The sequence below is a fragment of the Neoarius graeffei genome, chromosome 13 (assembly GCF_027579695.1).
Source record: "Neoarius graeffei isolate fNeoGra1 chromosome 13, fNeoGra1.pri, whole genome shotgun sequence".
Lineage (NCBI taxonomy): Eukaryota > Metazoa > Chordata > Actinopteri > Siluriformes > Ariidae > Neoarius > Neoarius graeffei.
The window spans coordinates 58,973,394-58,996,885 of NC_083581.1; the positions used below are offsets into that span (position 1 = coordinate 58,973,394).

At 42.7% G+C, this 23,492-nt stretch overlaps 1 protein-coding gene across 1 annotated transcript in view; it reads left to right on the forward strand.

Moving 5' to 3' along the window:
• Positions 1-171: 171 nt before the first annotated feature.
• The window catches only part of slc35c2 (solute carrier family 35 member C2), a 74,905-nt gene continuing 51,584 nt past the window's right edge, over positions 172-23,492 (forward strand). The window contains exon 1 of the mRNA XM_060938195.1: positions 172-355. The gene's annotated coding sequence lies outside the window, so the exon portion shown is untranslated. The remainder of the gene's footprint in view (positions 356-23,492) is intronic.

Consider the following 23,492-nt stretch of genomic DNA (forward strand, 5'->3'; position numbering starts at 1 on the left):
TCACAGTGTATCCCGGCATGCACTGCATGTACACGTCACTGGAGCGAACCAGCTGCACGAGCCACATGGCTGAATTCTAAACGGCTTCTTATTGGATATTTAGTGCACTTGTTCTAGGTCGAGAAGCCGCTCTTTCCTCATTCTATGTAGTGCACTGAAAGAGGGAGTAGTGTGCTATTTGGTATTCAGGTTAAATGGTGGAATGTGGCGAGTGGAGATGTTGTCGATTCATTATTAGGAGTTATTTAGAGTACGTGAAGGTACAGGAACAGTTATGGTAACTTAGTATTTCCACTGTCTTCTGGTTTTTTTTTGTTATTTTTTTTACATTGGAGAGGAAAATGCGATAAGTGAGGTAGGAGAACTTACCCTATAAACGTCTACATTATCCTTGTATTCACTATCCATCAATGGACTTGAAAATGACATGTTTATTTTATAGCATTTTATATCATTTTATACCTCGTTGCCTGTAATATAAAGGTTTGTTTAGGTTCAGTAGATTGAACAAGCTTCTGGATTCCCAGATCCTGTCTGAGGCTTGCTTGTATTTGGACTATTTGCTTGCTGGAATTGCTAATATTTGGTCTCAAAGTTCATTTTCTGCACAGTAGTGCAGCGGTTAAGGAGAAAATTTGGAAGAATTGTTCAAATTGTGATAAAAGTACCAAATTTTGCAGATGCATAGCCAAGACCATTGGTAAGCAGAAAAAGGAGAGCTTCAGCAAAAATTAAAAGATTAAGGGGGTGGATTCAATGTTTTATTTAGGATACTCGGTTTTTAGCAAGAAATATGCATTGTGTGTATTTATTTTGTAACTATCTCTTTGACAAAAACAGGGCTACTTTGTAAATACTTAAAAAGTGTTGACAATGTAGAAATGACCAATAAAAAAATATTTTAAACTTTCAGAAAAAAAGTAACTAAGCACACCAATTATTTAATTGCCGTTCAAAAGTTTTATTCAAGGAATTAACAAAGGACATCTTATACACTAGTGAAGCATGTTGGAACATATATAAGCATCATCATTATGAATGCAAAGGACAATATTTATTCTCATAAAGTGGATACTACCACTATTATGTTTCTAGAAAAAGTACATGCCAAGTTTGTAATCAATGAATCATCTTTGACAGTAGTTACAGTAATGATAAATTAGCGGAACACTAGCTTGCATAATGCAGGTATTGTCTCACATTTTACAATCATTACTTTGAATCTAAATGTTAAAGCATGTATTTTTTTCAGTGCAATGGTAAGAACCATAATAACATAAACAATACAGTATTATTAGCAAAACAGTTAAACACTTACAGTTTAAGATGGCAAGAACAATAATGACATACAAAGAATTGGCAAAACAGTATAAACACAGTTTAAGAGCTCTAATGCCTTGTATCACATTCTTTCAATGTCTATACTTGAAAAAAAACCTACTTACAACTGAATACATCTGTTTATGACTGAATAACATGCATTGAACCATTTCTATTATTATGCTAAGTCTGTACAGAAAATGGTTCAACCAGCCCTTAAGAATAACATCATATTTGAGATCAAGAAGTATAACAATAAACTGAAACCCTTTAAATCAAAATTTAATGTTTAAGGACAATACTCTAAAGAGTGAAATACATGAAAAAGACATAGGATTGTTACTTTTAAGTTACACAGCTATAAATTGTGCAACGATTGGATGAACAGCCATGTATAATGTAGGCCAAATGTTACTGATATGGTATAATTCTTAACTGTTAAGTATTCTGTATATTCAAAGTTTAAATTGTGTACATTTTGAAGTATTTATGCTGCAGAACCACTATTATTTTAGCTAAACATGCTTAAAATCCCTCTAATCAATAGCTGTCTTCCACTTGAAGGGAAAATAGGCCACCAATTTGGCTATATACACAGTGTTAAATTATTTTTATAATATTTAACATATTAACCGATACCCAATATTTAATACTTAGGCCCTGTCCACACGGCAACGGATTCAGGTGACTCCGATACAATTGCTTATCGTTTAGGCCTGGCGTCCACATGGCACCGGCGTTTTGGGTGCCCAAAACGCAATCTTTTTGAGAACGGGTTCCAGAGTGGAAAGATCTGGCAACGTTGCCGTTGTGAAGTCGTCTGGATGAGTAGAACGGATTTGTTTATGATGACGTCACAACCACATGACTGTGAGTGCTTCACGCCGGGTAGAAGTGTAACGAATATCACCAGGAAAAAGCCTTACAGAGCACTAGCGAGAGTGAAACACGAGCTTGGATATTATTATTATTATTATTATTATTATTATTATGTTCAGTGTTAGTTCACAGTAGTAATGCAAGAAGCAGAATAGTGACAGTGAAGCAAAAACATGCAATTGTACAAACACTGCAGCTCTACAGCAAAATATTCATTTATGAAATGGTCTGATTCTTAACACCAGTAGTGCCAATGATCTTCTCATTGCGATGCGAGTTGTCAACAAATCCTATAACTTGGTTCATGAAACGCGCTTACAAAATATTTTCACTGTGAATATTTATTGTGTAATGGTGCAATCCCGCCAGCAAAAATAGGGGAAAAAAGGAGCGATCTCACCTCTTCAGATGTTGATTTAAGTCCGACAATACATTCCTCAAAAAGGGCGTAGAGGAGCAAATTAATCCAATTTATTCCGGACCATTAAAGACGCCGCCTTCCGCGTAGAATCATACGTCATCCTCGCCGCCATATTGGAGAGGTCAAAGCGGAGAATAAAGATTAGCTGCGTTTAACTGTACCAACAGGTTTACCGTCCAAACGAGATCATATGGGATTACCTTTCACAGGTGAGAAACAACAAATTAATCTATCAACGTGTATCATTCAATTTATTCCGGACCATTGAAGACGCCGCCTTCCGCGTAGAATCATACGTCATCCTCGCCGCCATTTTGGATAGGTCAGAGCGGAGAATAAAGATTAGCTGCGTTTAACTGTACCAACAGGTTTTCTGTCCAAACGAGATCACATGGGATTACCTTTCACAGGTGAGACTGGAAAAATACTTTTCATTGTATTTGGTCATTATAATGTAATTTTACAAACAGATTTTCCTGACTTTGTGGCTAATATGAAGTCTCGCGCATAATAGTTTATGCGCATGCATCGTTACTTCTTCTATTGTTCTGGTGTCTCCGAAGGGACCATCTTACAGCGCCCCTAGAGGTGTGGCATGTGTATTGCATCGTTTTCAGCAAGCGTTGCGTTGCCATATGGACCTGATATTTTACTGATTGTTGCCCATTTGGACGTGATATATTTTTAAATAACATCTTGTTGCCGTTGTCGTGTGGATGTAGCCTTAATCTACCCCTGAAATAATGCAAATTTCTGGTGAAGCTCTCCCTTATGTGGAAGACAAGGGTTCAGGCTGTACTTGGTCCAAGTTTGGTACTTTTATCATAATTTGAACAATTATTCTCTTAACCGCTGCACTACAGCTGTGATGGTATTGGATTCTACAGCTTAGTATGTGAACATTTCCTGTCCTTGTGATTTAAAAGGTTCTGTCTTTAAGATGTGAGACATAAATGTTTTGACATCCCATGAGCAAAACTCTAAAGTAGGGGAAAGGGGAGCATTAGGCCCTACGTTTTTGTTTTTAAATTATATGGTATAAAGAATGTGGCTTTATTATTGGTGTAATAGAGTGTAGTGTGGACTAATGCAGATCCTACTAGTCTTGAAAGAAAAGAGGTGCTCGTATTATATTAAGAAAGAAAGTCAGAGATGAATGTACAGAAATATTACTTAGAAGTCTTGGTTTGGTTATAGTCAGGGAGCATACGTACAGTGGCATGCAAAAGTTTGGGCACCCTTGCTGAAAATGTCGTCTGTTACTGTGAATAGTTAAGTGAGCAGAAGATGAACTGATCACCAAAAGGCATAAAGGTAAAGACGAGACGTTTCTTTTCAGCGTTTTCTGCAAGATTTGTGTGTTATTTTTGTTTTGTACATTTGGAGAGTGAAAAAAGAAAAGGAACGCCAGGCGACAGTTTGGGCACCCCAATACATTTGAGTTCTCAGGTAACTTTTACCAAGGTTCCAGGCCTTAATTAGCTTCTTGAGCTGTGGCTTGTTCAAATTCTTCGTTAGGAAAGGTCAGATGATGCAGATTTCAAAGCTGGATAAATTCTCAGACTCCTCAAACTTGTCCCTAAAATCAACAGCCATGGGCTCCTCTAAGGCTGCTGGGCCATAGAAGGTTCACGCTGCACGCTGCATGCTGCACGCTACACGTTCACGTGAAGAACCGGACCCTGGGCCATTAAACTTCATGCTTGGATGTTCACGTGTTGCGTCTGTTCTACTTTGACCGAGTAACCAACAATATGGACTCTTCGGATGATGACGATTGCCTCATTCTGCTTTTACTGAGACAGAGGAAGAGAAAAAGGAACAGAATTTGGAGCCGAGAACACTTCCTTCTGAGAGAAACCCGTGGTGAATTTCACCGAACATTCTATAATCTGCTTGACAATCCCGATGAAGAACTATTTTTCAATTATACCATTCAATTATATTTTTTCTGAAGTTTTCCCCTGAAAGCATAGCGTTATCTCCCTAGACCCGTTCTGATTGGCTGGCGCGGCGGTGACCGCATGCATTGACTGGAATTTCCGTCTTCACGCCTAGAAAAAAGTGTGCATGTTCATTTCACGCTTCACGCGTGAAGTGTGCAGCGTGCAACGTGAACGCCGTTCTATGGCCCAGAGCAAGTCATGCTACGTTTGTCCACTTTTCTTTACACGCGTGTAGCGTGCAGCATGCAGCGTGCAGCGTGAACCTTCTATGGCCCAGCAGCCTAAGCAACTCCCTCACATTCTGAATAATAAAATAATTGATGCTCACAAAGCAGGAGAAGGCTACAAGAACGTAGCAAAGTGTTTTCAGGTAGCTGTTTCCTCAGATTGTAATGTTATTAAGAAATGGCAGTTAACAGAAACAGTGGAGATCAAGGTGAGGTCTGGAAGATGAAGAAAACTTTCTGAAAGAACTGCTCGTTGGATTGCTAGAAAGGCAAATAAACCCCCCTGCTTGACTGCAAAAGAAGGGCGGCACGGTGGTGTAGTGGTTAGCGCTGTCGCTTCACAGCAAGAAGGTCCAGGTTCGAGCCCCGTGGCCGGCGAGAGCCTTTCTGTGCGGAGTTTGCATGTTGTCCGCGTGGGTTTCCTCCGGGTGCTCCGGTTTCCCCAACAGTCCAAAGACATGCAGGTTAGGTTAACTGGTGACTCTAAATTGACCGTAGGTGTGAATGTGAGTGTGAATGGTTGTCTGTGTCTATGTGTCAGCCCTGTGATGACCTGGCGACTTGTCCAGGGTGTACCCCGCCTTTCACCCGTAGTCAGCTGGGATAGGCTCCAGCTTGCCTGCGACCCTGTAGAACAGGATAAAGCGGCTAGAGATAATGAGATGAGAGACTGCAAAAGACCTTCAGAAAGATTCAGCAGACCCTGGAGTGGCGGTGCACTGTTCTACTATGCAGCGACACCTGAACAAATATGACCTTCATGGGAGAGTCAACAGAAGAAAACCTTTCCTGTGTCCTAGCCACAAAATTCAGTGTCTGAAGTTTGCAAATGAACATCTAAATAAGCCTGATGCATTTTGTAAACAAGTCCTGTGGACTGATGAAATCAAAATAGAACTTTTTGGCCTCAATGTGCAAAGGTATGTTTGGAGAAAAAAGGGTGCCAAATTCCAGGAAAAGAACACCTCTCCAACTCTGAAGCATGGGTGTGGATCGATCATGCTTTGGGGTTGTGTTGCAGCCAGTGGCACAGGGCACATTTCATTGGTCGAGGGAAGCATGGATTCGAATAAATACCAGCAAATTCTGGAAGCAAACATCACACCATCTGTAAAAAAAAGTTGAAGTTAAAAAGAGGATGGGTCCTACAATAAGACGATGATCCAAAACACACCTCAAAATCTACAATGGAATACCTCAAGAGGCCCAAGCTGAAGGTTTTGCCCTGGCCCTCACAGTCCCCTGACCTAAACACCACTGAAAATCTGTGGATAGATCTCAAAAGAGCAGTGCATGCAAGACAGCCCAGGAAACTTGTAGAACTGGAAGCCTTTTGCAAGGACGAATGTGTGAAAATCCCCCAGGTAAGAACTGAAAGATTATTAGCTGGCTCCATAAAGTGTTTACAAGCTGTGATACTTGCCAAAGGGGGTGTTACTAGGTACTAACCATGCAGGGTGCCCAAACTTTTGCTTCGGGCCCTTTTCCTTTTTTGTCATTTTGAAAATGTAAAAGATGAAAATAAAAAAATTTTTTTGCTTAAAATATAAAGGGAATGAGTCATCTTTAACTTTATGCCTTTTGGAGATCATTTCATCCTCAACTTGCTTAACTGTTCACAGTAACAGCAATTTTGACCAGGGGTGCCCAAACTTTTGCATACCACTCTATGTAACCTACTTTGCAAAATTTGCCAAGTCTGGTTTCTCAGTATTAACCCTTCATTTACATCCCAACCAAATTATTTTTACTTCTTGTAATGTCAGCAATCACCATTTTCACCAAAAAAGGAAATGCTAAATATCGCATGTAAAAACGTAAAAAAACCAAAACATATACAGGTAGTCGTCGACTTACGTCCGATCGACTTTACGACCATCTGGTTATGACTGGCAAGTGTTTCCCAGCTGAGCTAGCTGAGCGGATGACAGTTTCCGCCCCAGCTCCCGGCAGCGCCTCTCGCCACGCACAACAGTTTCCACCCCAGCTCCAGGCACATGCGCAGTCTCTCTCGCGCTCCCCCGCGCACTCCGTCATACAGTTTCCACCCCAGCTCCAGACACATGCGCAGTCTCTCTCGCGCTCCCCCGCGCACTCCGTCATTCAGTTTCCGCCCCAGCTCCTGGTTTATGAAACGAGCAAATGCTCCCACCAGCCCGAGCGCTGCAACAGCTGATGATGACGTAGACGACCCACAGCCAAGCACCAGTGATGCCAGCGGTCACTAAATTTTGTATTTTGCTATGTTTTACATTTGTATTTTGGTGTGTTTCAAACTAAAATGTTTTCTATTTTTCACACCTGTATTTCGTATTTTTTGTTTTGCACATATTAAACGAATTGTACTGTACGCAGTGTAGTATGCAGTGTTTGACTTAAACCAAATAATGAGCCAAGGTAATGAAATAAGAAAATGTTGATTAAATAAGACTTTAAGATGATTACAATATCATTACACATCACAATATACTTGCGTTCATTTAACACAGGCCGACTTACGACCAGATCGGTTGTAACCAAACGCAGTCGTAAGTCGACGACTACCTGTATCCGTATCACTTAAGTCCATTATAACATCTGTATTTTTTTTAAAAATTACCCGTTTACTAACTTTATGTGAATAGAAATCACATATACATGATATTATCAAGTTAAGTTTAAAATGAGACATTTAAGTACATAGAGAACATAAAAAAGCCAGAAATATTTTACACTATTGCTACAGAACTTGAGAATATTTATAGCTTATCTACATTCCAGAACTCAGCTCACAATCTGTCATTTCAGAAATTTCTGTGATACATTTATTACTAAGCTGCTAGCAGGTTTTTTTTTTTTTTTATGTCCAAACTACATCAAGAAGTCACACTTTGCCTAAGGATTCAAACACAAAACACGAAGATAAGTATAGGTAATCGTATGGGGCCCGAGTAAAATTTAAGGATTAATTTCACGAGTGATTTTGAAGTTTTGAAAATTTCAAAACTTCGAAATCACTCATGAAATTAATCCTTAACTTTACGAGGAACCATACGATTACTTGTTTATAATATCCAGGGCCAAATTCATACTTTGGAAGCCATTCAAGTTCACAACATTTGTCATTCACGTTTTCTGAACCAATCAGGGCGCAAGACTATCTTGCACATTTGAATCAGTTTCTAAAGCATCTTTCATCATGACACGGCGACACGACACGAGGATTTTGAAAGTGGTTTACGAAATTTTATTGGAACTTCTTTACAAAAGCTGATTGCTAAATGCAAGAAAACTCTGTGCTTGATCTAAAAGGAATTACAAATACCACTTTGTATTTTGGTATTTGGAAACGCGGCATTGCAGAGTCAGCCATTTTGGGGTTTTTTTTTTGTAACTTTTTATTTATGGTATTTTTGTCACAATGACAACATTGAGGAAAACAGGGGAGAAAGAAGAAAAAAAAACAAAACTTGAGGTCACAAAGAAAATGCACATCACGGTCAGTACATGACTGATTAACCTATGTTGTTGGTTCTGTCATTCATGTAAATGGACCATTTCCCCCACCTTCTCTCTCCAATTTCTTTTTGGAGCCGTAGGGAATGGGTCATCTGCTCAAGGAGGTGTAAGGGCCTCTGCATGCTCTTGCGACAAGGCTTTCGCAGACAGCTTTTCGCAGACAGTTGTAATTTATCGTTGAGCGGGGAGTAATAGGCGTGCGCGATGTCATTCACCGGCACAACGCAAGGGGGCGCGAAATCGCTAAGAGTAGTTGGTGGGTGTGGTTAGTGGAGTGTTTATCCTCCGGTTACTTATAATGACTAGAACTGGAGTCGTATAGATGTACGTACTTCCTCACTTCCTCGATCAACCGCTCTTCGTGCTGCTCCATCTTCGCTCGTGTTTTTAAAAATGGCGGTCGTGAAAACAAACCAAACCGGGAAAGTAGGGAAGCGGAAGTGCGTGTACAGCGGATGTAGAGTGGACCAATCAGAGCCCTCTTGTCTACGACGCTGTCTGCGAGGCTTCTGCGGTGGTCACAATTTTTGGGAGGTGCGTGCAGAGCGTCTGCAAAGGTGGGGGGGCTACGCAGACACCATCTGCGACGCCGTCTGCGAGGACTGCGTTGTCAGCATAAATTGGCCTTAAATGTTTAACAATGCCAACAAATGTGCCCACAGTAGGGATGTCTTTCTGAAGCCAATATTTAGTAATTGCCTTCTTCCCTGCAGCCACCAGAATTTTTAGGAGATACTCATCATCTTTGTCCAATCCCTCAGGAAAATTGCCTAAATAAAGATAAATGAATGTTGCATCCACACTAAAACCCAAAATCTTATCAATGACTTCTGTCACCTCCCTCCAGTAAGTCTGGATGGGGGGGCACAACCAAAATATATGGGCATGGTCCACCATGTTTTCTCCACATTCTCTCCAGCATCTCAGCAGAGTGTCTGTTTGTTTGCCTTTTTGCTTAGGAGTTATAAAGAAGCGAATCAGATTCTTCCAGCAAAAGTCTCTCCACCCCAATGAGTTAGTAGTAGTCGACTGTGTTTTCCAAGCGTTCATCCATATGTCCTTTGTTATTACAATGTCCAGTTCTTTTTCCCAACGTTGCTTCACGTATTCTGTGGAGTCCTTCTTAAAGGTCCCATGGCATGAAATTTTCACTTTCTGAGGTTTTTTAACGTTAAAATGAGTTCCTCTGACCTTAAGTCACCCCAGTGGCTAGAAATTTCATAATGTGTAAACCAAACTATGCCCAACATTTGAGAATGGCGCGTCAAAACGGCGCGTTGATAAACTCTTCCCTTTACTACGTCAGCAAGGGAGATGATCCCCCCCCCCCCCCCCCCCCCCCCCCCCCCCCCGATTCCCGCCCGCCCAGTTGTAGTGAGGAGACCATAGAGGACACAACATGGCATCACCTAAGCGAGCAAAACATGGAAATTGCGCTGTACATGGATGTGACAACACAGAAAGGAGTCTGTTTTTACTGCCGATGGGAGAGCCCCTGAAGACGCAGTGGCTTAATTTTATTTACTTCAATAATACACCGTCGAGTCTACCTAAGACGGTGTATGTTTGTCAGAAGCATTTTCCTGATGAATGTTTCCACAACTTGGGACAGTACAGGGCAGGTTTTGCACATCAACTGTCACTGAAGCCTGGGTCTGTACCAAGCATCCCTGCCGCATCAGCAACAAACACCGAACAAGTAAGTGTATAACTGTTAAGTCGTTTTGCCGTGTTTTAAAATCGGTGCCACGTTAGCCTTGCAATGGCTACATTAGCTGTGCAGCTAACCGCTTCCTGCAGTTAGCCAGGTACTCTGCGCTACAAAACCAAAAAGCATGCAGCATGCTCTGTTATAATAGCCAATCAAAACAGTTTTTACAAAGACACCCACATTCTTTTTTTTTAAGTCACTCGTTCATTTTATTTGTTTGTTTGTTCAGTAAAAACCCAAACATTTGTTGAATTTATTTTATTTCCTCGCGTCGCACCTTAATGACGTCAGCGCGCGGTATTTTTCCCTTCGCGGTTTGTTCCTTCTCTCTCGCCATAGTAAGACACCCACATCCGCTTGTTCTGACCCACTGGAGGTAGCGTCACAGTGCTGTTAGCCAATCAGAGGTAACACGTTTACATGTCATGAATATTAATGATAAGACCCGCCCCCACCCTCTACCCTTCCCCGCCTCCTGCTTCTCATTAGCAAAACGACGCACTGGGAAAAGCGCTGAAATGGGGCTTTCTCCCAGGAGGCTATATCTACGTGCCGAGGGTTCATTTCGAGAAAGGCTGCAGATATAACATCCGGAAACCTCCACGAGCCCGTTTAAAGCATCAACAAACCACCATGCCATGGGACCTTTAAGGGATGTGACAGCACGATACAGTTTACTTATCAGTCCTTTTACTGCTCCTGCAGTTGTAAACAACCGAACAACCTTAGACCATTCTTTCTGGTCAGAGTCCCTAACCTCTTTACAGAAATAATCAGAGATTTGCAAGTACCTGTAAAAATCCTGTCTCCTCAACCCATAGACCTTACATAAATGTTCAAAACTATAGAGTGTTCTGTCTTTAACTATTGTACATAGAGATGTGATACCATGATAAACCCATTGTTTGTATCTGAAATCATACAGTGATGGCTTATAGTCAGGGTCATAAGCAGGCCAACTGAGTAGTTTTACCTCTCTTTGGAGCTGATAGCGTTGAACAATTTCAAGCCATATCTTCAATGATAAGTTCACCCAGTCACTCTCTGTCTGTGGTCTTGCCTTATCCCTGTCAGTACAACCTATTAATGATTGTAATGGGACATCTGTTAAAGATGTCTCTATGTCTTTCCACTTAGCTTTATAAGATGGGTTGCATAGACATATAAGTGGCCTTAGCTGAGCTGATATATAACACTACGTTCAGACTGCAACCTGAAACGACCCATATCCGATTTGTTGTGAAATCCGATTTTTTTTGTTAGGCCGTTCACATTACCAATTATATGAGACTTGTATGCGATCTCCAATATGAACGGAAAACGACCCAAAAGTGTCCCGCATGCGCAAATTGACACATAATAAGCACATCTACGTAATACGTAAACAAAAAAAAAAGCGCACTCTTCAAGTTTGCAAGTAAAGCATGGAGATGAGGTGAGACCTGGCGATGTGGTTTTTGTGGCGGCGGCGGAACTCACACAATCTGATTAATGTGGGCAGCAGACTAATGAGACCGAAGGTGTCAAATTACTGGAAATTTCCAGAACAATCTTATAATCTTGTAATACAGGATGGTTTAAGTTATAAATCAGTTATAGAAACTGTTTTATTTAATCAGGCTAACAGATCAACATCCAGGTCCCTACCAAATCCACCATTAGCTTGATCAATTCTATAAAAGTCTATTTAAATTCTGAAAACTGTACAAATGTTGTTGTTTTACACCAAAGAGGCGGGATTAGCCAACGCAGAATAGTGACGTTTGTCTCTTGTTGATGACGTGTAGGTCGCATGAATGCGACCTGTCCGGTCAGACTGCAGTCGCATGTGAAAATATCGGATATGCATCGGATTTAGGACCACATATCCAAGCGGCCTGGGTCGCATGTGAAAAAAATCGGATCTGTGTCGTTCAGATTGTCAATAACAAATCGGATACAGGTCGCATATGGGCAAAAAAATCGGATATGGGTCGTTTCAGGGTGCAGTCTGAACGTAGTCTAATAGTCCTTTAAGGATGGGAGTGCCATGCCCCCCTGCTCCCTTGGTAACTGGAGTGTGGGAAATTTCACTCTTGGCCTCTTATTATTCCATACAAATAATGAAATGTGCTTATTCCATTCTCTGAATTGTTTTGTAGGAATGTCTATAGGAAGTGACAAAGTAATCTGGGCATAATGTTCATCTTAACTGATCTAATTCTATCGCCAAAGTCAAGGGGGAGGAGACTCCATCTATGTAGATCCTCATATATTTTTTTACTAACATTGTTGTAATTAGATTGGAATAACTGAGACAGATCTTTAGTCAAATATACTCCTAAGTATTTGATTTGGGTGGAATTCCAGTTGAACGTATATTTTGTTTTAAGTTCCTGTGTGGGAGCAAAATTAAATGGCATAACCTCATCTCATCTTATCTCATTATCTGTAGCTGCTTTATCCTTCTACAGGGTCGCAGGCAAGCTGGAGCCTATCCCAGCTGACTACGGGCGAAAGGCGGGGTACACCCTGGACAAGTCGCCAGGTCATCACAGGGCTGACACATAGACACAGACAACCATTCACACTCACATTCACACCTACGGTCAATTTAGAGTCACCAGTTAACCTAACCTGCATGTCTTTGGACTGTGGGGGAAACCGGAGCACCCGGAGGAAACCCACGAGGACACGGGGAGAACATGCAAACTCAGCACAGAAAGGCCCTCGCCGGCCACGGGGCTCGAACCCGGACCTTCTTGCTGTGAGGCGACAGCGCTAACCACTACACCACCGATGGCATAACCTGAGTTTTATTAGTGTTAAGAACATAACCTGAATATTTCCCATATGTTTCCAGCATATCCATTAAAATAGGTAGGCCAATGGCTGGTTCAGACAATGTGACAAGTACGTCATCGGCATATAGGCTTACTTTGTATTCCTCTCCTCCAATGGAGATACCTGTCAGTTTTGCCTCCTGTCTTATGGCCTGGGCCAAAGGCTCAATGAACAGGTTGAAGAGACTGGGGCTGGCAGGACAGCCCTGTCTACATCCTCGCTCCAAGCTAATAGGATCTGAAAGACTGCCATTTACCTTAATTCTAGCTATTGGGGAGGAAAAGAGTGCTTGAATACAACTGATTAAATTTATTCCCAAAGCCAAATCTTTTCATTACTAAGTAAAGAAAATTCCATCCCACTGAATCAAAGGCCTAGCCTGGCAAGCCAGACTAAATGTGAATATTTAGTCTGGCCTCGATCCGTAGACATTTCCGAAGCGGGTAGGAGGAACAAACCGCTGTCTTTCAAACTGTCTCTGTGCGTATAGGCCAACGCTCTGACCAATCAGCGCAACAGTGACTGTGACGTAGTCAGAGCGACAGAAAGCAGTGGGGGAGGCCTTGAAATAAATAATTTTTCAAAATGCGTATTAATTAATAAACAGGTTCTAGATATTAAGAAGTTTGGAGATAATGACCACAAGTTTGGAGTCTGTACCACATACACATTTTTTTCCAAGTGTTTTTCAAGGGTTTGCTTAAACTGTTTTTGAGAGTTTTTATTTAGTGGTGTTTGGTGAAATAATTTTCCCTTAAATTTAGAATAACGGGAAAATAAGAAACAATCAAAAAGTAATGTTTCAAAGCTGTTTATTAATTCTTCGTACTGCACAAACTAGTCCATCCTTTTGGCTACGAGCGGAGCCAGCTGGTAGATCAGACTTTTGCCATAGCCGGTCGGCAAAACAGCGAAAACGTCCTTCTTGAAAAGGAATGAGCGGAGAGCCTCTTCCTGCTCATGTTTCAACGAAAACTCCAAGTCTAATTCTTCTAAAACTGATTCCAAAGCGGAGTCAAACGCGCGCTGTTCACTAGCCCGTAGCCATCTTTCCTGCTATGCTTTCTCCAGCGTCGCGCAGCTTTGTCGTCACTCCTGCAAAAGCCCGCACAAAGAATCCAAACAAAAACCTTGCGTTGTGATTGGCGGGCACGATTTGATGCCCGGGGTGTTTTTGTTTATATGGTGCGAGGCTAGACCCACTCGCTAGGCAAAAATATTTTTGGCCGCTAGGCGGTTGGGTCTAGTTTACTAGGCTATCAAAGGCCATCTCTGCATCTAAACTTAAAATAATGGCCCTTGACTGTGTTTTGTTAATATTTTCAATAATATGGAGGGATCTCCTAATGTTATCTTGTGTTTGTCTATTTCTAATGAATCCGGTTTGGTCCTCATCTATTAGATCATGCATTGCAGTTTCCATTCTCTTTGTTGCATAGAGCTTATAGTCAGCATTTAACACACTGATCGGTCTATACCCTTTGCAATCCATCCTGTCCTTCCCTTCCTTAGGGATGACAGATATGAATGCCTCTCTCCAAGATTGCGGGGGAGCTCCGTCCTCTAATATATAATTAAAGTAGGGGTCGACCGATAATCGGCCTGGCCGATATATCGGGCCGATATTCTGCATTTTTAGGGTTATCGGTATCGGCCATAATTTCCACCGATATGCCGATAACATGCCTTTTTGCAGCCATTTCGTTCCTAACGCGACTGTCCCTGTACGTCCTTTCCTGCACTCGCCTCTCTGAGTTCAAGAACACGGTCCCGCCCACCACAACATCTGATTTGTTTGGCACAAGTGATATGGACCCTTTTCACGTGACGTCACGACAAACACGGCCGCCATTTTGGACATGTACTACCAGTAGTTTACCACAGCCAACATTGAGGAACGGCAGCAAAGAAAGTGTTTATTTTCAGCAAGACTTCCATCATGCCACTATATTGTTGTGCACCTGGATGTAGTAACCATCAACAAACAAGGCAAGGGTTATCATTTTATCGGATCCCAGTAGATGCTGACCGACGGAGAAGATGGATAGCGGCATACCAACGCTTGTGTAGTGACCACTTTGTTGGAGGTAAGACGAATAAAATTAGCCAGAAAAGGCATTACATTGCTGTTAACATTCCATTCTAGTTTACTGTAATTATGATCTGGCAGCTATTTACACCGGATCCAGTGTAAATAGCTGCCGGAGCCAACGTCCGAGGTTCTGGAGCGCGCGCGCGCGCTAGCGTGTGGCCCCGGCTGGGAAGCGTGCGGCTCCGGCAGCTAGCTCGCGGCAGCTATTTACACTGGATCCGGTGTAAGTAGCTGCCGGAGCCAACGTCCGAGGTTCCGGAGCGCGCGCGCGCTAGCTCGCGGCCCCGGCCGGGAAGCGCGCGCGCTAGCTCGCGGCCCCGGCCGGGAAGCGCGCGCGCTAGCTCGCGGCCCCGGCCGGGAAGCGTGCGCGCTAGCTCGCGGCCCCGGCCGGGAAGCGCGCGGCTCCGGCAGCTAGCTCGCGGCAGCTATTTACACTGGATCCGGTGTAAGTAGCTGCCAGATCATAATTACAGTAAACTAGTAAATACAGTTTTCTGCATCTCGCTCCTTTTTCTTTTATGTTTGTCGCCTTCCTCGCATTCAAACCGATTCGAGCCGAAGTCCACTACATGTCCAAAATGGCGGTCGCGTTTACGAAGGTCACGTGACTGAAAAGGGTCTATAGCCAATCAACACGTGTAGCTAACCACTGTGAACTGTTTCAAGCCGCCCCCTCACTCCGACTTCCGTTCTCTGAACAGACTCTTAAAGGAGCAGCTGCTCCTTTTAACATGCAGAGCAACTGTGCTTCCTTCACTACAATATAATCCTCCTAAATTGGGAATATTAGGCTTGGGCATTAAAAGCATTAGAATGTAGATGGTTACTTGTTGTTACATAATAGGGAGTGATAGCCTACTTTATGTTTGATTTTGCTTTTTAAAAAATGCTGCAGGCAGCTCCCTACACTTGATTTGTTATTTAAAAACTACTTGGTAAGTCTTACTTAGTTCTTAGTGTAAAAGAATCCAGAGTGTATTTTCATTTATTTTCCACTGAAAATGGTGAGCTGTAATATAGTAGAGAGTGATTTTTTTTTTTTATTGGTGAATATTTATTTTATTTTATTTCTGATTTTATTCTAACTAGAGGTCTGCGCGGGTCGGATTTTTCAGTCCCGCTCCCACCCGCATTGTGCAGTCCCACTCCTGCCCGCGCCCGCAAAGAATTATGATTTTCAGTCCCGCTCCCGCCCGCGCCTGCCATATTTTGTCCCACTCCCGCCCGCAAATCGCGCATGATGCAGACGTTCGCGTTATTTCTCAGGAAAGTTCTTGTCTTGACACAGCGTGATGGTGCCCCGCCCCCTACTTTGAGTGGATTTGAGTATAAATATCTACAGCTCACGTTGGTTATTGTTTACCTTATTTCTGAATTCAGCATGTAGTATCTCTAATAATTAATAAGTGCTGTCAAACGATTAAAATATTTAATCGCAAATCACACATTTTTATCACATGAGAAACCACTGTAATTCTCTGATCAGCATAAAAAAGTGAATGGGCTTGCTTTGTACCAATGTTTTTTTTTTATTTTTATTGCAAAGCAGAGCTAGCAAAAGAAATGAATTGGTTTCTTGCTTGCGTTAGTCTACAACTTTAATCAGAGAGACATGTTACACAGTGACGGTAGGCTTGACTCAATGCTATCCCAGAAATCCTTCCTGTAATATGCAAATTTGGCCGCCTCTGATTGGACAGCCAAATTTGCATATTACAGGAAGGATTTCTGGGATAGCATTGAGTCAAGCCTACCGTCACTGTGTAACCTGTCTCTCTGGTTAAAGTTGTAGACTAACGCAACAAGTAAATCAATTCACTCATGGTTCTCTTGCTAGCTGGGTGTGAATTGCGAGTCACTAGAGTGATCAAAGGCTTTCCCCTTAGGGTGGTCAATGGCAAGTTTAAGATACTATTTCTCACTCAATCCGGCAATCTGACTTTCTCTGCAAATTTAGGCATCTTAAAATGTTTTTATTAATGCCAAATAAAATATCCAGCACAAATTATATATGATAGACATAAATTAATAATTTATAAATTTTATTTCAAGCACGTTTTTAGTTAGCGGGACTGCAGCTTATCACCGCTCCCACCCGCGCCGCATATGTGCACTCCCGCTCCCGCCCGCCCGCGCGCGCATATGCGCACTTCCGGTCCCGCCCGCGCCCGCAATGAGCTTTCAAAATTTGTCCCGCGCCGCACTGCTTTGCGGCGGGTCCCGCGGGACTCCCGCGGGAGTGCAGGGCTCTAATTCTAACTAATGTTTGACTTTATTGTACAAATGCTGCTGGCATCTCCCTGCACAAAATTTCATGTTCAATTTTACAATTAAACATACATTTCATGGATATGAAGGTCTGTGTCAGTGTGTGCTATGTTTAATTTCATGTGAATTATAATGTTTACATTTATCAGTTGCACATATCGGTTATCGGCATCCCAATTCCATAATAATCGGTATCGGCCCTGAAAAAAACACATCGGTCGACCCCTAAATTAAAGCATGTGTCAAGAAGGGGTACCAAATGTTCTCTCATGGTTTTGTACCATTCTGGGGGAAATCCATCCACACCAGGTGACTTGTTATTATTCAGACTTGAAATGGCATCATTTATCTCCTCCCTTGTTATTGATTGAGTTAGTTTTTCATTGATTTGTGTACCAATGTTTGGGAGGTCTATGGAATTTAGAAACTCAGTTATTGTCTGGAGGCGGCACGGTGGTGTAGTGGTTAGCGCTGTCGCCTCACAGCAAGAAGGTCCTGGGTTCGAGCCCCGGGGCCGGCGAGGGCCTTTCTGTGTGGAGTTTGCATGTTCTCCCCGTGTCCGCGTGGGTTTCCTCCGGGTGCTCCGGTTTCCCCCACAGTCCAAAGACATGCAGTTAGGTTAACTGGTGACTCTAAATTGACCGTCGGTGTGAATGGGAGTGTGAATGGTTGTCTGTGTCTATGTGTCAGCCCTGTGATGACCTGGCGACTTGTCCAGGGTGTACCCCGCCTTTCGCCCGTAGTCAGCTGGGATAGGCTCCAGCTTGCCTGCGACCCTGTAGAACAGGATAAAGCGGCTAGAGATAATGAGATGAGATGAGAATTCTATGCAGATCCTTCTTATACATAAACACATAATCTAGTCTTTGAGTGAGTTGCATGTCTCCCAGAGTAGAAGGTGTACCCAGGTTCTGAGCCATGTATTGCTCTCCACACATCATTTAGTCCCAGTTCTCTTAGGGCCTTATTAATTAGTTTTTCTGTGGGGTTTCTTTTCCTATTTCTATTAGTGGTATCTAAAGAGGGATTGAGGAGTACATTGAAGTCACCAGCACAAATAAGCGTTCCATATGTCTCTGTTGCAATTTTTTTTTTAAAATTATGTCTCACTCCCTGGAGGGGCATAGAAATTAAATAAAGTCACTTCTCGCTGATCTGTTTTGCACTTAACCAGAACAGACCTGCCTTCTTTATCCCTTATTTCAGAAACAAATTCAAATGGGGTTGAGTTTGAAATTAGTATTCCTACTCCCCTTTTCCTGCCATTTTTGTATGATGAAAAAAAGGTATTTCTAAAACCCAGCTTTTTAAATTTTTCACGTTCATCTGCAGACATATGGGTTTCCTGCTAAAACACTATTGGGGCTTTTCCACTACCAACGCGGCTGAGTTGGGCTGAGCCGTGCGGTGCTGAGTTGGGCTGAGTCGAGCTGAGTGGGGCTGTTGGGGTTGCATTTCGACTACAACCGCGCTGAACCGTGCTGGCTGGAAGTGGGTGGACACATTGGGTGGAGTTAGCGAAAGTGGGTGGACGTCACGTGATGTCGTTAGGCGGCGCAAACAGTGACATCGGTGACCTTTTAAGCGGTAGTCTCACGACCCGGATAGTAAACAATAAACTGGCTGGCCTTTCCTCGCTTGGGTTGGTCTTCCATCTTCTAGTTTTCTGATCTTCTTCTTCTTCTTCTTCTTCTTTGTCGTAATTCTTCTTCTTCCGGGTTTACGGTGTTTACAGATCCCAGCGTGCTCGCGGGGCGTGTGTGGGCATGTGAGGACACTCCTCCTCACCAATCAGTGCACAGGGGAGTGTCTCCTCACACCCCTAGCCCCACTCGGCTCGGTTGAGCTCACTTCAGCCCCACTCCAAAACCATGCGAGTTTTGGGTGCTGAGTAAGGCTGAAGTGAGCTCAGTCGTGCTGCTCTGAGGTAGTCGAAACTAGGGGTGGGCAAAAATATCGATACGGCGATATATCGCGATACTTTGTCTTCTGATTCAATATCGATACTCAAAATATGAATATCGATATTTTTTTCAAGTAATAAATCATGTTTCAGACGGGTTTGTAAATCCAGTACGACTTCCGCACCTCCGCTCCGCAAGGTGTCGCTGTGCCACTACCTCACTGCAAGGCACACTTCGTCTTCTCTTTTTTTTCCCGGTGGTTGCAGTGAGGAAAAAAACAAGCAAGCATGGCTGTTAACGTAAACCTAGAGACGCCGCCGAACTTTAAGGCAGATGTTTGGAGGCACTTTGGATTCCAAAGGAAAGGAGAAAAAAAAAAAAACAGTGAGCTGGACAAAGAGTACGCACTTTGCAAAACCTGTTTCGCTCCAATTAGATATTCAATTTCTACTGCAGGTGACATAATCAGCTCTCAGAGGAGCTGTCTCACCTCTGAGCATGCTGACCAGTTGCTCTTCCTGAAGAAGAACATGCAGTTTTGAAATGTGTGCTCACAGTACAGGTTTGGATTAAACTTTACACAAGTACTAAGCACAAGTTAAATGTTCTCAGGTATATGTTCTCAAGTTTACAAAGAACAAATTGATATTAGTGTTAGCACTGAAATGTATGTGCAGTCTGCAGTGCAAGTTTTAAGTTTTCATAAAACAATTTGATTCTGCTTGTTAAGCAGCACTGATGTGTCCATGCTTACAGAAAAGTTGATAATACTAGCACAGAAATGGGAATTTTCTGTATGTTGTAGTGAAGCAACTCTTGGTTTTGCCAGCAGTGGAATAGAGACAAATATATGTCTGGCAAGAGTGTGTAGTTATGTATGTGAAATGTAATTTTACAGTGGTCAATAAATTCTGATTTTCTTCAGTGACACAGATATCATGATGTGGTTGAAATTTCTTGCAATATATCGATTATCGCTGAATCGCTGTACCGTGATAATATCGTTATCGTGGGCAAAATATCGCCATAGTATCGTATCGTGAGGTATCTGGTGATACCCAGCCCTAGTCGAAACGCGAGCCGTGTTGGGCTGAAGTGAGCTGAAAAAGGGTAGTGGAAAAGGCCCATATATTTACCCTGTCCCTTTTAACCTTGGCTATCATCTTGCTACGTTTTATAGGATTGTTAAGCCCATTTACATTCCATGACAATATATTATAATATTGATAATGCATTCATATTATCATTGGTATCCTGTGATTGTACACTCCAAGACCTCAAACAAGAAAAAGGAATAAGGGAACTATAACTATAATACAACCAAATGAACAGGGCTTCCAACAAGAAAGGTGACCTATCACCTTTAGGAAAAGTGAGGGAACTGCCACTAGGTGGGGTCCCTCTAGCCTGGCTAACGCGACTTCAAAGCTCTCCGAGCTATTGGTCTGGCCAAGATATTAAGCCCAACCGTTTCCCAGAGCCTGTGGTTGACCCGCCTCCCTGAAATGCCTCAGTTTGCTACTGGTCGAAGCCAGAAAAGGCTGTGACGAAGCTTAAACCAATCACATCACTCTTTCCTCTGACGTATGCGACGCGACGGGGCTAACTGGTAGATTAAACTCTTACCGAAGCCGGTCGGGAGCAAGGCGAAAACGTCCTTCCTTTCAATAAATACCTCCAGGGCTGCTCTTTGCTCCGTTTTCAATCAGAACTTCCCGTTGAATGCTTTCAATACAGCATCTATGCGTAATAGATGCGGAAGCGTAAATGAAGCGCTTCCGGCATAGATTCTATAAACAATCTATGGCTTCTGGTCACAGTTTTACTACATCAGTGCCTTGAACACGCCTCTACCCAGGGCCGTTGGAGATGCTCAAAGTTGATTGGTTCCCGATTTTTCCGGAGCTTGGAAGAGCTGTAGATAGCTTGCCTGGCCAGACTAAGCTCGCAACAGGCCCTCGTGTTGCGTCACGCTTAGGATGAGCGGGCCCAGGCTAGGGTCCCTCGGCAAGCTGACGCAAAAACGGAAAAGTTTTGTGGCAGTCTGTTGACGATGCACCAGTATCAGCTATTCCAATATGATCAAAAAAGGCGACTATTGAGGCAAGTGGTTCTCATCTTCTGAGGCGTCCTTATCGTTCCTGCGATATTCCTGTAGTCTCTCTCTCTCACCTGTTGCTGGAATTCTTCCCCTCTGGAACGAGTCTTGTTAATCACCTCCCAGGGTAGCAGCTTGGCCAGCGTTTCCTCCTTGAAAGCCTCCGCATTTTTCTCTCATGTGACCTTGCCTACGTTGAGCCCATGTCTTCTCAGATCCTCTGCTGCTTGTGTCGCGTTGTAGTATGTGACCGAGCTGGTTTGCAGATGAACTCGCATTCTGGTCATTGGAGTCTGAAATCGTATCCCCTGTTCCTTCAGTGCTTTCTTAATAGGAGCATATTCCTTCCTCTTCTTTTGCACAGCCTCGGCATAGTCATGGTCAAAATAGACTCGTTGGTTATTGTGGCTAAGACCTTTCTTCCAAGCTGCGTAGAGGATTCTTTCTTTGACGGTGAATTGGAGGAAGCGAACCACCATTGAGCGTGGTGGAGCGTCAGCGGATGGTTTAGCCGCTAGTGAGCGCATTCTATCCCAAGGTCACTGCTCCAGTTAGGATCAATGTCCTCACTGAGTTGCGTCTTGATCATGTTCACCACAAATGCTGTTGCAGAAGTACCCTCTGCGTCCTCTGGTATTCCATAAATTCTGATGTTGTTCCGTCTCGCGTGCCCCTCTATCTCAGTCACTTTATCCTGCAACGCTCGCTGGTTTGCCAACAACTGAGTTAGCGTATCCTTAACAGCAATATCCCACCGCTCTGCATCCGCCATGTTATGTTCAATCTCTCCAACCCGTTCGGTAACATCTTCAATCTGACTTGTCACATCTTGGAGTTTTCTATGTATTTCGGAAGTGAATTCGTCCATTTGCTTTTTAATATCTTCTCTAAAGCACTTACTAAATTCTCGGAGGTCCTTTTTAAGCTCGGTTCTTAGGACTTCCATTCCTTTAGCTACAACTGCACTCACTGCTTCTCGAATTGTGTCCAGGTTTTCATCCCCGCCATGTGCTCCTCCGTGTTTCTCTCCATCTCCCAGCTTTCCCTCAGTTTCTCGCGCTTTCGTAGTCGTCTTTGCTTCCTTGAGTTTGTCCGCACTCATTCTTGCAAGTGAATTTGAAAACAAATAAATGAATTTTATAATATTGAGTGGGAAAAGCTAAGCTGATACAGGAGCTCAGATTTTACGCTGTCATCTCAACTCTCACGCCACCGGAAGATCGAGTCAGCCATTTTGTTGACAAAATTTGCTAATTTTTGTGACCAAGCGACGAACTAGCCAATAGCATTTCAGAAATACGGCCCCGTGTTAAAGAAGAAAGCCCTCCTTGATTGACTAATCAGAATTGAGTAATTTGGCCCTATGTATTATAAAAGCAGTTATTGGTAACACATATTTATGACCAGAAATAAAGCAGAATGAGCGTTTTCTAAGAGCATGCATATTAAGCTACCTTCAAATGTGTTCACATGTTTTATGATGCAATGAACTCTTCATCATTTGATATTCCATATTAATGAATAAATAAAAAACGAATGATACTTCTCATTCAAAATAGGGTTGGGCGGTATCCAAATTTTGATACCTTTAAACCGTCTCTGTGTTTTCCCGGGGTATACGGTATTACCGAGAAAAAAATATTTTGTTTCGGCCTACTGTGTAACGTGCGCCTATGCCTCAAATGTACTATTTAAAAGCAGCATAGCGAATTGTGTGCATTGTGGTATGGATTAAGCAGCAAAGCGAATTTTGTGCATTGATGAATGGATTAAGAGATATTTCAAAGCATCACGCAACTCTTCCTTCATCTTGAAAATAGCATTCAACTGTCGTTTACACATGTCTGCGTTGAAACGCCATTTGCAGCACTATTTCACCTACTCCATCAAAAAAAGTACACGATGAGCAGGATCATACCCTTTCAAGCATGGGAAATAAAAAAAAGAGAAAAGAATCAACCAACACCCAAGTCCGTTTAGACTGCGCAATAAACCATATTCTTCAGCGCAAATGAGGCGAACCTAATTCAAATGCGTGATAGCTGCACAAGGCAAAATCATATGGGCCCACGTCATGCCATGGCGGGGAAATTAATAATCAAATGGCCTTACCTTGCTTAAAACGTTGTCTTGATCACATAACTCCTTACAATTATTCCACTTAAATCCATACGGTTTAACACACCCAACAAAGATAGCAAGCGCATTGCTAATTCCCACCAGAAACCTAACGGTTTACGCTACGATGTTTTCTTCCGTTTCTTCAGTAGATGACATTTCAAACGTTTATTACCCACATCCCAAA